Raw genomic sequence first — 13532 nt, forward strand, 5'->3', positions numbered from 1 at the left:
TTCCTCATCCCAAAGGTGACACTACGTAGTCCTGGTATCTGTATTCTAAGCTCAACGCTCTTAAGGAATATTAGCCTGCAATGCACACCACACGAGTGAAGTAGCAAAAGCAGCTGTAGCAGATCTAGTGTGACAGAACACACAGGCAACCAGCGGTACCCACTCCCCCTGCTGCTTTGTACTGCATTTGCACAGGTCACACGGTGTTAATTTTCACTGAGAACCAAAGTGCTACAATATCAGAAAGCATGTCATAAAGATTCTGTTCATGCCCACAACTTTAAGGGGAGACGCAGGTCTTGAAATGATAAAAAAATGTGAAAATTTCGATGTTGCAAAAATGGCAAAGCACCCGCACAAAAAGGTTTAAGGCAATTGCATATTCTCCGCCTACGAAGAGTGGAAATTGTGATTTCGGAGCGAAATGTGACAGAACTTCGCGCCTGTAGCTTCTCATGACCACGTTCCCGATGGCCACCATCTTAGTTTTGTTTAAAAACTGGGCCCCTCCCCCACATCCTGGTATTTCTCACTACTGCGAAATATTACTGGAGTGTCCCCATTCTGCTGTTTTTTCAGGCCTCTACAACGACCTCCAAATAGCTGGCACACGCACTTCAAATGAGATTTTCTCAGCTTCATGATTTTTGCCATCGTGACTAGCCTTACGGAAGTTTTTATGTTTTTAAGGCGCAATTTCAAATATTCTTATATCGTTGAAAGCAGAAAGAAGTAAACTGTGGAGCTATGCTTTTTTTTTTGGCTGAGTCGAACATTATTATTTTGCAAACCATGTCACCTAACTATATTTCATAATTATGGTGCTTGGACATAACTGAACATTTTTATATGATGATGCACCTCAAAAACAGTATAATTAGCATAGCTCCAGATGGCAGGTCTTTGCCTACGGCTTCATTTCAATTGAAACCAAAAAATGTTGAAAGTGTCTTAATGACCCGTAAGAATTCAGGTAATTATGCTTCAATTATTTTCATATACTATGGGAACCACTGAGATACACTGAAACTAATTATATTTTTGAAAACAGGAAGAAACACATAAGCACACCCAATTTCATTATGATATCTTTTATAATTAAAATTTTCATTTCCAGTCCGTGTCTCTGGTTAACATAGTTACAATAGCCTTTATTGTTCCCACACTGCCCGCTTTTAGGCACTGCATTGAGAGTACGACTGCAAGGTATTGGCCTCACAAAGAATGAACTCAAAGTACAGGCAAAATATGTAACCTGGCAGCACACAACCAGGCAGCACACAACCTTGGATTTTGCAGCTGACATGATTCAGGAAAGCAAAGCCCATGAAATAAATCCCCACAAAGACTCACAGCACAGACAACACAGCAGCCACCATCATGCCCCTGAACTCAGTTTTCTTCACATCTCTTCTCCCATATAACACTTAAATGACTCTTAATCAATATAGCATGCCTCTCACATTCTGATATGGCCACACTGAATATGGAAATGAACAAAAATGGGCATTTGTCCGAATCCATGTAATTTAGCAATTAGTACACAAATTGCAGCCAAATAAAGCTGCATTATTTCTGCAGAACTTGCAACGAGATGTCACCCATGAACTGCCCAAGGAGACAAAGACGCAGTTCGTTTTTATTGCAAACTTTTGCCACAGGTTAACATTACAAGTAATGAGCTACTAGAAATAAAAATTACTACATCATGCATAGTTCCGTATGCACGAAAAGCATGTAGAACTAAGCGTTCACAAATGAAAAAAATTCACCTCTCTCAAGAAAGCAAAAATGCCTCTGTGTACACACTCAGTACTCTCTTTTTTAGCCCGTGCCATCATACAGACAACTTGGCACAACCATTTCTTCTACTTTCAATTGAAAAGCTCATCCTGACCAAATCATAGAAAATGGCAGTGCGAAAGAAACGGGGATGAAGATGTAGAAACACAGGCGACAGGACAAGCGCTGAACTACCCGCTTAATTTTATTGAAAAACAATCCAGATCTTAAACGTTCGAGTGCATCACAAGTCAGGTTATTGATAAAACTATGAATGCGCATCTAGCAGCAACACAACATTCATTCTCATTATCACTGGAGGCTAGATACAGGCAACCACGTGAGGGCATACCTCTAAAAGCGGAAGAAACGACCAAAGCACGGGCAGAACGAGTCTTTACATCAGAGCAAAAGCAGAGACAGATTAACCACAAAAACAAACAAAAAAATCAACAACAAAAGAGCCAACAAGCAAAGGTCTAGTCATTTAGTTGCACAAAAGCAGTGTCAGGTGGAAAAGGAACTAAGTAAAACCACGAAAGAAATGTAATCATTGGATGGCGCCATCCTGAAAGGAGATTTGTCTTGGTGCTGGATGCACTTTCATGGTTGCATCGATAACCTGACTTGTGATGCACTCGAATGTTTAAAATGTGGCCCATTTTTTCAATAAAATTAAGCTGGTAGTTCAGCACTTGTCCTGTCGCCCATGTTTCTACATCTTCATCCCCATTTCTTTCGCACTGCCACTTTCACTGATTTGGTCAGGATGAGCTTTCAAATTTAAAGTAGAAGAAATGGTTGTGCCAAGTTGTCTGCATGATGACATGGGCTGAAACAGAGTTTATTGAGTGTGTACACATAGGCGTTCTCGCTTTGTTGAGGGAGGTGCATCATTTTACATTTGTTAACGTTTAGTTCTGCATTCTTTTTGTGCATACAAAACTATGCATGATAGAGATACTTACGAGTTTAGAGCTCGGCAATAAATATATTTTGTTGACGTGGCCACATTTACATGCTGCAGTGTACACTCAAGCTCTCAAGTAACACACCCTTTCCACTCCTCTCAATCCCAAGAGTACCGGCTTCCAGGATCCTGGATCACATTAAAGGCCTACTTGACCAAAATTTTGCAAACCATAAAAACGTTTTTTTCGTAGTACATCCCCGGATTATGTTAACCACAAAACATTACGTTACAGTTTCAAGCAGTTAAGTTGCCAACGGTACACAAAATTCGGAGTTTTCAATACCGAAACAGGAAAAATGGGCGTCATTACCACCCGCTGGAAGCGATGCATGTTTAAGACAGGAGTCCATATAGGTTCAGAGCGTCTGCTCGATGCAGCTCGTGCAAAGCACTGGTAGTGGTAGCGTGTACAGCACTTTGCTCAATAAATGGTAGTTATATATGGAAAAACATATATTAAATTACATAACTTGCATCATACATGGAATGAAACGCCCCAGAAAAAACTGGCAGTGGCTTAGCTCAGCTAGGCCAGGATATACACAGCAAAAGCAATTTTGTCTCCTGACATTTCGGTAGCAACACGCCACCGTCGTTAAGCAGCTTGGCGGCGTCTCTTAGCGAGACGTTCCTCTCGTTTTTTGGACGTCTCGGCCGATCGCTTAGCTTTTCTCGTTTCATTATCATGCTGTCGGCCTGCCTTGCACCATGCGATGACTTCTGGATCGGAAGACTCAATGTCACGCAGCCTGTCCTGCTGCCGTGACGAGCACGGCCGCTCTCCTTCTTCTATGGTGCGTGTCTAAAGGTGGATTCACACGACGGACCGCTTCACGGACCAATCGGTCACGTGATGTCTGACGCGCGGTCCCCCCGTCCGCGGCGAGCATTCACACGACGGGAGGAAGCAGCAGACGACAGCGCGGACGAGCCAGTCGGATTATCGCATTGTCGGCGTAATCGTCTCTGTGCGTATCCCACAGAGCGGGAAAACTTTCCACAAGGGCAAGAAAAAAAAAGGTTGCGTCATCTGTGAACCTAGAACCGTACGAACAAGACGCGCTTTGGCTGTTAGAAAGTTCGCCAAGTGGTTCCATCTTCGCAGCTGTCAACAGGACTATGTAGTTTTTCGCGCTCGCATGTACTTTGGTTCGACCAGAGGCTTGTATTGGATTTTGTAAGCTTGCTCGTTGCCAGACTAAACAGTTTAACCGCTACTGCTTTGAGAGTCACGGCCAAGGATCTCAAGCAATCCGAAGTGTGAAAAGGTCTCTCGGCCATATCACGAATCGCTGCTCGCGAGTGAAGCGGAGCAGCAGGAATCAGTGACGTAGGGTCACGTGATGCCCATCCGCGAGGGCACTTCGCGATTTGGTCCGTCGTGTGAATCCAGCTTAAGGAGCGAGCGCATCGCTTCCAGCTTATATCCCAGCTGCGCGGCGCAACTCTGCGCATGTGCAGTGCGGCGCAGCGGCTGCGGCGCCATGGTTGCCATGGTACTGGTTGCCTTGGCAACAGCGCATGCGCAATAGCAGCCTTTGGCAGGCACCGCGAAATGCACTTCTGCTAGCCTAGCGTAGCTTTTGCTGCAAAAGTTTTAAATGTGTTCTATTTGCTGTGGTAGACTAGAAAACTCCTCGTTCAACCTCAGTGAAGATGATCGCGCCGCTATGCTAGTGAGCGTTGTTTGCCTGGTAGTATTCGATTACAGCTTGTGCAAAGTTTGGACACCGCGAAGGAAGGAGGCATGTTCAAATGGAGGCCAAGTAGAAAAAGTGCTTGTACTAATCAAGTCACTATTTTTGAGCGGGCCCGCATGCCAAAAGCACACATGCGCTATGCTATGTGTGCAATATGGTTATTGTCTTGATAAAAAAAAATGACCTGCCTTCTCCTTTCCCTTCTCATTTTTTATCCCCCGTAGAAAGGTATTTCTGCCTGTGCAAAAAAATTTGGAGCAGGTACAAGGTAAATCAATAAAAAACAGCTGGATATCCAAAAAGGGAGCTCTAGAGAATTAAGCATAGTGTAAAGTGAAAGAATCTACCAGAAGCAAAATTTGTGTTAACGAAATAAATATATATTTTTCTCTACGAGGACTGTGGTGTCAATGCGGTGCTGATGGTGGGCTTGTTCATCTTTGTGCGCCTCGGCCAGGCAAGCTGCTGCGCGTTGCAAAATGCATACCGGTTACAAATGAGCATAGACTTATGCGCTGTGTTCATTAATGTATTTACAGAGAGCCATTTAAAGCCTGTGTACTGCAGGGATGAAAAAGTTATAATCTTTTCAACCACACAGCTAGGCAGAACGACATGGTTGCCGGACCCCAGCTGACCATACGGCCACCACGCAAATTGCTGGTAGGCAGTGTATCTGCATCGACTGAGTAATAATGCAGAACATATAATCAAAATTATTTGTTGCTCTCGGTTGAAAATAATGTCATTTAAATAAATTATGCGCTTCAGGTCGCTGAGGTTTTGGAAACGTGCCAGATGATAACACTAAAGCTTCTTGTATTTGACCTCAAGTATGAATGGCGTGAGGCAGTCAGTAAGAAAATTGGGTGTTTTCAGTAACGCACGTGTAGCCTTCCAGGATTCTGAGCTCGGCCTGCGAGTCTTCGCGGAAGCAGATACACTCGATGCCCGACTGCATTATTACGTTTCAGGTACAGCTGCACCTGAAATAAATGTGTGAATGTTTATTCCTTTTCAGATGAAGCAGACCTCTACTTAGACATCTGCCTGGTGTAAATAACGTGACATCAAAAAGACACTGCTCGATGAGCAAAGCCGTCTACTTTAGCTTCTGAACCAGCTAAGCTAGCTTGTGACTCTGATTAGAGACTCCTCGCAGCCTTCCTTCTCCCAATTATAGCCCTCTTGGTACGTGGCATGCTTTGCCAATTGGACCAGAAACACGTATGTGCTTTGATGATGTAGACCAGGAGAGGTCTACTGACAAAGCCCTGCCCATAAATGGGGTTAGCGTGAGAGAGAAGAGTCAGTCGCCTACTGTTATATTTTTTTTTTTAAAAAAGGGAATACACGTTAAAACTTGAGCTCCAGACAGTTGACACCATCTTTCGAGATCGGGTGTGAAGGGCAGTGGCCGAGAGGTATACATGGTGCTTTCCGCATTCCTCGTATTCCTTTCCGCGGCCACGCACTTCGTCGACATGATGCCAGAGGTTAATTTTTCTCGGAGACTATCGAGCTTCGCGGCGAAAACCGCCAGAAATGCGCCAGAAGAAGGACTTACAAGGGGCACTCACTCACTTCGGAACGCCTGAAACTGGAGAGCCGACGATGCCCGTGTCTCAATTGTACGTCATTTCTGGTCAGATTTGTTAATTGTCCAACACACCGCTAGGGGACTGCGTCGTCTGCTACAGAAGTATCTGAACGCTTATGACTGAAATACTAGACGCTTCACAGCCCTAATATTAAACATAAATATTGTTCATAACATGCACACTATATCGAGCGCAAAATTAGACATAGTCAACTTTCGGTCAAGTAGGCCTTTAACACACATGGCAACCTCATCAGACAGCATCTTCACTGGTCAGACCAAAGACTTGGGTTACATTCTTTAGAGAGGTGTGACCAACACTGTGTTCTCGGTAGCAAAACACTTTCCCAACAGGAGGATTACAATAAAATACACCTATACTGACAACGTAATGCCTGAAGAATAGCCCTCACAAAACTACCCACGTCAAACCCATTTCAGGATCTCTGTAGTGCACACAACATACAAAAGTGTGAACAACGCTCCTTTTCTTAACTATGGCGGCTCACCTGAGGAAGTCCCGGAGCAAATCCTTGTCAAGAGGCACAGCAAACACATTTGCACCTTCCCCTGAAACAGCACACCTCTCAGTGAGAAGCTTCCAGAAGGCAGGCACCCTCACTAGAAGCACTGCCTTGTGGGCCTTCAGCACCAGGCCACCGGGAGAGTTGTCTGACAATGACTTGATGGTCACATCTGAGAAGAGGCCGTCTTCAAACAAGCTGCACAATAAGGCATCAACTATGTACTCAAAACCTCATAGGTAGCATTATTACAGCACTGAAAACAATGATAAAGATTAGTGGTTGGCAACTGAGACACAATGATGCCACAGTTGATGTAAGGAGCCATAGTAAACACTTCATAACACTAGATGTTTTCTAGCTTCCACAGAGAACTAACTGGATGGCCTAAATCAAACCTGACCACCACACTGACTGAGAAATGTTCTTATGTACTCAATATAAACAGACAACCAAAAGTTTACAGGTGTTCACACCCACTGCACATAATTAAGGTACCGTATTTTCCGGTGCACAAGACCCGGCTTTTTTTTCGAAAACCTTGCTGGTGCGTCCTATACAAGGGTGCGTCTTATATGCGAATTTTTCATTGTTTTTTGCGAGTTCAGAAATTACTCAGGTTCATTTTCAAGCTTTTCTTACCGAAAAAATATCACTAGCAATGATGCGGTTGTGGTTAATACTTCAATACGGGTACCACCGTGCGCAACTTTTTTTAGGTGAACTTTATCATGAAACGGCGGGGATGACAACTTCCGGGATCACAAACACACGACCGTTTCGGAGGCCCCAAGCAAAAGTAATGTGAAATGCCAAAAGATGACGACAATCACGCTTCTCGCCATTGTCAAGACAAGCCAAGACAAGCCGGCGTTCTTTTTTTAGCCACCCTTTGCAACTTTGTTTGCTCCGTGTACGTAGAGCGAAGAGAATGTTTCAGCCGCGTTGACTCCAGAAATGGGCGAACTTTTTGATAGCGCATCCGAAGGTGATGACTTCCAAGGTTTTAAGTAGAAATAAAATGTTCTTATGGACATATGGGAGAGTTTTTTAATTTTTCTTCCTTTTTTTCTAAAACATGGGCAGGAATGGCGTGAGTGTTGCCTTTTTTCACCACTTAGCGTTGCTTAAGAATTTCTCACAGGTACGGTGAATTTCGTGATGGTCGCGCAAGCGTGTTTAATTGATCCTCACTAGCCTAACTGGGTAAACTGGGGTGCGTCTTATATACGGGTGCGTCTTATATACCAACTTTTTCAATGACAGCCTGCATATATGGCGGGTGCGTCTTACACAAGGGTGCGTCTCATACGCCGGAAAATACGGTATGCCAAACAGCCTGCATTTGGGCTATTCAGTTTGAAAGGGACACTGATGGCAAATCGAAGTTGGTCTGTATCGATAGCTTATCATGTTTTAGTAATAATGATGCTGATTTCACTGAAAACAGAGCTTTTATAAAACAGAAAAGGCCAATAAATGGTAAAGAAAGTGTGCTGCCGCCACAGGCTGCTTTCACAAACAAACTGTGATCAAACCAAGTGCTTTTCTTTTTCTGTTTGTGGATCTCCGAAGCTAGACCACATTGACATCAACTTTCAGCTGGCGATCACAGAGTTCCAAATGCACTCAACGACATCATCAACTTTGGGAGTGTGAATTAAGTGGTGGGAAAAAATGTTCCATTTTATAGCCCAAATTTCTCAGCAGTCAATACATCTTTTGCCACTTAATGAATGTCAATACAGCCACAAAGAGCCAAACCATCAAATTTTACAAATAAAAAATTGGACGGTGTTGGCCTCAGGGTCCCTTTTAGTAGGAGGCCACAGAGGAAGGAATGCAAAGGCTGACAACTGTGCAAATCTCGCCATTTCTGTACTCTCACTGGCCAATGCTGCCTGACAGGGACCAGCCATACACGTAATGCATACAAACCAAGCTGCCACTCAAACCATGACACAGTTAGCTGCAACATGCAGCAGCAAAGATTGCGCTACCTCAGCATGTGGCTCTGTAGCTGCGCACGGATGCGGAGCTTGAGTTTCTCGTGCTCCTTGCCTCACTTGAGCAGGAAGCCTGGGCTCGGATGCAACGGGCTCCAAGCTGGGCTTCCCGCCGCCATGGGCGCATCGCAGCAGGTGCTTCACCCACCGCAATGCTCAACCATTGGCCTGCACACAGAAAGCGCACCCCTTAGCAGACTGCAGTCTCATACGAATGGTGTTGAAACAAAATGAGACTTCTGACAAATTTGTCCACAAATTTCAGACTGTTCCGCAATTAAATGTGCGCTGCAGAATGCTTCTCTCAGCTAAATTGGTGAATTATTCGAGCTCAAATTTCAAACAGAAATGGCATTTGGTCAGCAGAATTGCTTTATGCCGGAGTTGTTTGGGGTACATGCCTGACTGAATTGATAACAAAAAGTCAAATAATCACATCGTCTGCAGCGACAACGAAACAAAACAAGCCGTTATCTGAGCGACTGCACCAGTGGCACCATCTTATTTGTCAGCCGTAGAGATTTGGCAAAAGTGGGGTGCGTTTTGCGAGAGATTTGAAGACGCTCTTTCAACTGCTTTATAAATGATCACAAACAACTTACTTAGGCCAAAACCACTAAATTCAGTCTTTCATAAAGAAGAGTCTTCAAACCTCCCGCAAGCCCCCCACCCCCCTTGCCGAATCTCCACAGCCAACAAAGGAGACTGCACCACCAGTGCAATTGCCCAGATATCGGCTTGTTTTATTTCGTCACCGCCACACACGGTACAAATATCCAAATTTTTTTATTGATTCAGGCAAGTACCTCGAACAGATGTAGCATAAAACAATTCTTCTGACCAAAATGCTCTTTCTGTACGCAGATTTGAGCTCAAACAATTCACCAGTTTAGCTGAGAAGAGCATTCTACGGGGCGCGTTTAATTGTAAAATGCAGGGACTGAATTACAGCCTTGGTGCCTGAACTAGCCATTTTCTGTTCATCTAAAACGCAATAAGAAAAAGAGACAATCTCCAATGGGCAAGTGATAAGGTACGCATGTTAACAAATAGTACAGACTGGTTGGTTGGTTTATGGGGTTTAACGTCCCAAAGCAACTAAGGCTATGAGAGACGCCGTAGTGGAGGGCTCCGGAAATTTCGACCACCTGGGGTTCTTTAATGTGCACTGACATCGCACAGTACACGGTCCTTTAGAATTTCTCCCCCAAAGAAATTCAACCGCCACGGCCGGGATCGAACCCGAGTCTTTCTGGTTAGCAGCCGAGCACCATAACCACTGAGCCACCGTGGCGGCAAATAGTACAGACTATATTGGCTGTAGCAGCTAAGGCACATCAATACCTAAACAAACAAAAGGTGTTCTGTAGAAATGACAGCAGGTGAATATTTTCGGACAGTATGTGTGGTACTGTTCTCAAGAACAGAAAAGTGCACAAAGACTAAGGTGGAGACAGAACAGGTACTATGAACACATTTCTGTGTGCTTTCATGTTCTCAGAAATGCAACTCCAACTTGCCCAATCAATAAGGCAATGCCAGTTAACATGCAGAAAGCCTTCTCACTCGTAATCACACTGAAAACTAAAGGGCAAGGATGGTGGCGAGGGGGGAGACAAGGAATAAGTAAAGGCAAAAAAAAAATTATTTTTGCCTTAACTTATTCCTTGTCTCCCCTCTCGCCACCACTCCTGCCCTTTATTTTTCAGCGCAGTTGCGAAGGCTTTGCGTACACGTGAGTGCTCACTTAAGAAATGCGAGCTTCAATATAGTTGTTGAAAGTTAGAGCTCGTCCCGTCCACTTCTCTGCTGTGTCCTTGTGTTTTTGCACTTCCATACCTCGTAGTGAAAGCTGGCGTTGTGGCCCCTGAGAATACATGTAAACAAAAGTTTTTCAAAGCAGTTTTTCTGATTTCACAGGATGCCTATGATGTCATCCATTCATGAAGAAAAGCTGAGTACATCCTAGAACTTAATGCACAAGTATGAAATGTGATTTCAAAAGCAATATACCATTTCAAAACACTGCGATACGTGCATGTGGAAGTCATTCCCAGCTGGGGGTAGAGGGCAGCCCACAGACACACATGCAAATACTTCATGGAGTATTTTTCTCATTTCAGAGTACCCATGGAGACGGCTGTTCGTTAACAGTTGGCGAGTACTTTGAAGAAGAGAGTGACAAAGTATGCAATGTTAAGTCATTTCAAAGTAGTAATCTTTTTAAAACTCCACAATGAACATGAGCTGTAAAGCCATACACACCCACAAATGGCACTCTATCTGCTGGGTGTTTCTCCGAATGGCACAAGCTTCTCGTGGAGTCTGACATGCTGTCAACTGCGCTACATTGGCTCACAAATACAGTCGTTCAAACTAGCCAGCCTAGACAGCCCAGCACGAAGTTTTGCTATAGACAGCTCTACATGAAAAGTAGTTCTCAAACAGCAAGATAAGCAAACGCAAGCGATCCATGCACTGTAGCATGCGACAGCACAGATGACACCCCCAGCCACCTCCGCTAAACTCTAGCCTCCGCAGTTCATGAGCACCACTTACCTATAAGTTAGAAATTTATCATGATGTTAGTCTATAGAATTCTTTTGTTAACTCCACTTTCTCAGAAAATTGCTGCTTTCAAGCTTCCTTCATGCTTCAGCATTTATTCAAACTTCTCCATGGATGTCGTTCACCTGCTGCTTATTCATCAGTTTTGACAGTTTTGCTATAGCTCCATATCATCTTTAGGGTTCCGATGTACCATTGGCAGGAAAAGCAAGTGGACCAGACAAATGTCACTAAGGTTTTATTATAAGTCAGCTTAACACTGCACTCGACAAATTCTGAGCACAGTAAGCGTGGCCTGCTACACTTAGCATCTAATGACAGAGAGAACTCATACTATGATGACCAGTTTCGAGAAATAAAACTAACTCTGTGTCAATGGTCTATCCACTTTTTCTGTCTATTGTACAGTCAGGCCGGAATGAAATGCGAACAGAGCATGTCAAGAAAACAAAATATTTTACCTGCCTACTTTCAGCTGAAGTGTACAACTAGCCTGATTCATGTGTCTGGGTAAAGGGCCTACTGAAATGCATAATCGGAAATAGGTTGTAAAGGAATATCTCGCTGCAAAGCAGGAATGTATGTCATATGCGTGTTCGCGTTTCATTCCGGCCTGACTGTACATGCTATCACATTCCCCAATATGATCCTACATGTTCTGTGACAGTTTGCTTGTGCCCAGCCTACTTACCTTACCTTCTACTTTACTAAACAAACTGAAATTTGGCAAGGTTGGTTTTCAGGCTAGAACTTTATCAAGCAGTTATATAACCAGAAAATTTATCTGGGAAGGGAGGGGGGACCATTGCTAATGAAGGGGAAGGGGGGCCTTATTTAACTGATGGCACCTTTCATGGCAGCAGAGGGCTGCTTGTTTGAGACGGTGATACCTGCTCGCATCTAAGTAAGGATGAAAAATGAACTTCTAGGCTCGAAGACTCTGTTCACAGCCTTGCTAGCGTGAAATTTAATCCGAAAAACTACACAGATCCAAAGTATCTGCCGTGAATATGTACACATTCCTCTAAAGTGTCTGACAGTGCCTCAGTAAAGTCCAAAAAATCGTGCAAGTCCGAATTATTGGTCCGAAATATCGGTTGGCTACTATAATCAAATTAGATGAAAATGACATTTTCAAATACTAGCTCAAATATGAATAGGAGCACCCACCGTTGCAAGCTGGCAGTTCTGTGCGGGGAAGAACAGGCACTCAGTTTTTCGTGGCTTCAGGAATTGCCGCAATCACCTTCGAAAAGGCGCTGAAACTTGGGAAGAGGTCTCCCCTTTTCTCTAGTCACGGCCACCTGAGTTGCCGTCCCTTCAATTATTAAGCTGCGCTGCTCTTGCGTGCAGTTTTCGACAAAATTTTATGTCACGAATTTTGGCTATATTGAAACCATTTCACAATTTTTTAACCTGTTTGTGATGTTTATAAGCCAATGAAAAGATGAAGTCAGGATAGCGAGACAATAAGGAGGTTCTGTGAGGACATTAAAGCAGCAATTAAGTAAAAAAGCATCACACTATAATTTTGGGTGCTTGACTGCAGAAGCAGGGAAGAAGCATGGGTGACCAGGGATTTTGAAAATGTGGCATGGATTTCAGAAGTGAATAGTTAAGAAAAGGAAATGGGTACACATAAACAAAACCAACTTCACACTGTACACCAAATAGCATCGTTCAAAGAGCAGAGCTGTCAGGGAAATGAGTGACTGGACAACCGTGTGACAACGAAACTGAACTCATGTGAGTTGTACAACATGAACTAGTGGGCGAGTTGGTCTGACATATCTAGTGAAGCAGCGCAACGGCACAGGGCCAAAGGGGAGAAACACAGCGCTGTGTTTGTCCCTTTCTTCCCTTTGGCCTTGTGCCGTTGCGCTGCTTCACTAGACTAGTCATGTGAGTTACTAATCCTGCACAAAGTTTGCACCAAAATAATCAAAACTGTCCCCAAAAGCCTTCGCTAGTAGCAGAAAGGCATTCAGAAAAACGTTTGCAACACCACACAACAGCTCGCAGCAGATCCTAACCTGATGAAAAGGTGTGCACATGCTACCACACATGAATTTTTCAATACATTCGTGGGATAAAATGACAATTGATGCACTTGCAATGAGTAAAAGCACGAAAAAGCAAAGAATAAGCCACACAGAAGTGAAGGCAACGCTAAGTGCTTTTTTTTTATCAATGGTATGGTCACAGTAGAACAGGTACAGCTGGATTGGAAAAATGAACAGCAGTACAACCTCGAAAACTGCAGTGAAATTAAGTGTACAGGATAACCTGGAGGTTCTCATGAAGCTGACAGCACAAAAAGGAACTGCAGAGCTTGGATTCATCAGGACCATGCCTCAGGTCACAGTGTTCGGCCTGTAA

The 13532-nt window shown here is 43.9% G+C and overlaps 1 pseudogene across 1 annotated transcript in view; it reads right to left on the reverse strand.

Annotated features, from left to right (window-relative positions):
- LOC149357482 (uncharacterized) overlaps window positions 1-13532 on the reverse strand; it is a 52073-nt pseudogene that overhangs the window by 32952 nt on the left and 5589 nt on the right. Inside the window, exons 2-3 of the transcript XR_016291843.1 lie at window positions 8580-8753; window positions 6565-6777 (exon numbers count right to left, since the gene is read on the reverse strand). The product of XR_016291843.1 is annotated as an uncharacterized LOC149357482 (transcript). The remainder of the gene's footprint in view (window positions 1-6564; window positions 6778-8579; window positions 8754-13532) is intronic.

This window comes from Amblyomma mixtum, chromosome 3, assembly GCF_055824585.1.
Source record: "Amblyomma mixtum isolate Tamu chromosome 3, ASM5582458v1, whole genome shotgun sequence".
Lineage (NCBI taxonomy): Eukaryota > Metazoa > Arthropoda > Arachnida > Ixodida > Ixodidae > Amblyomma > Amblyomma mixtum.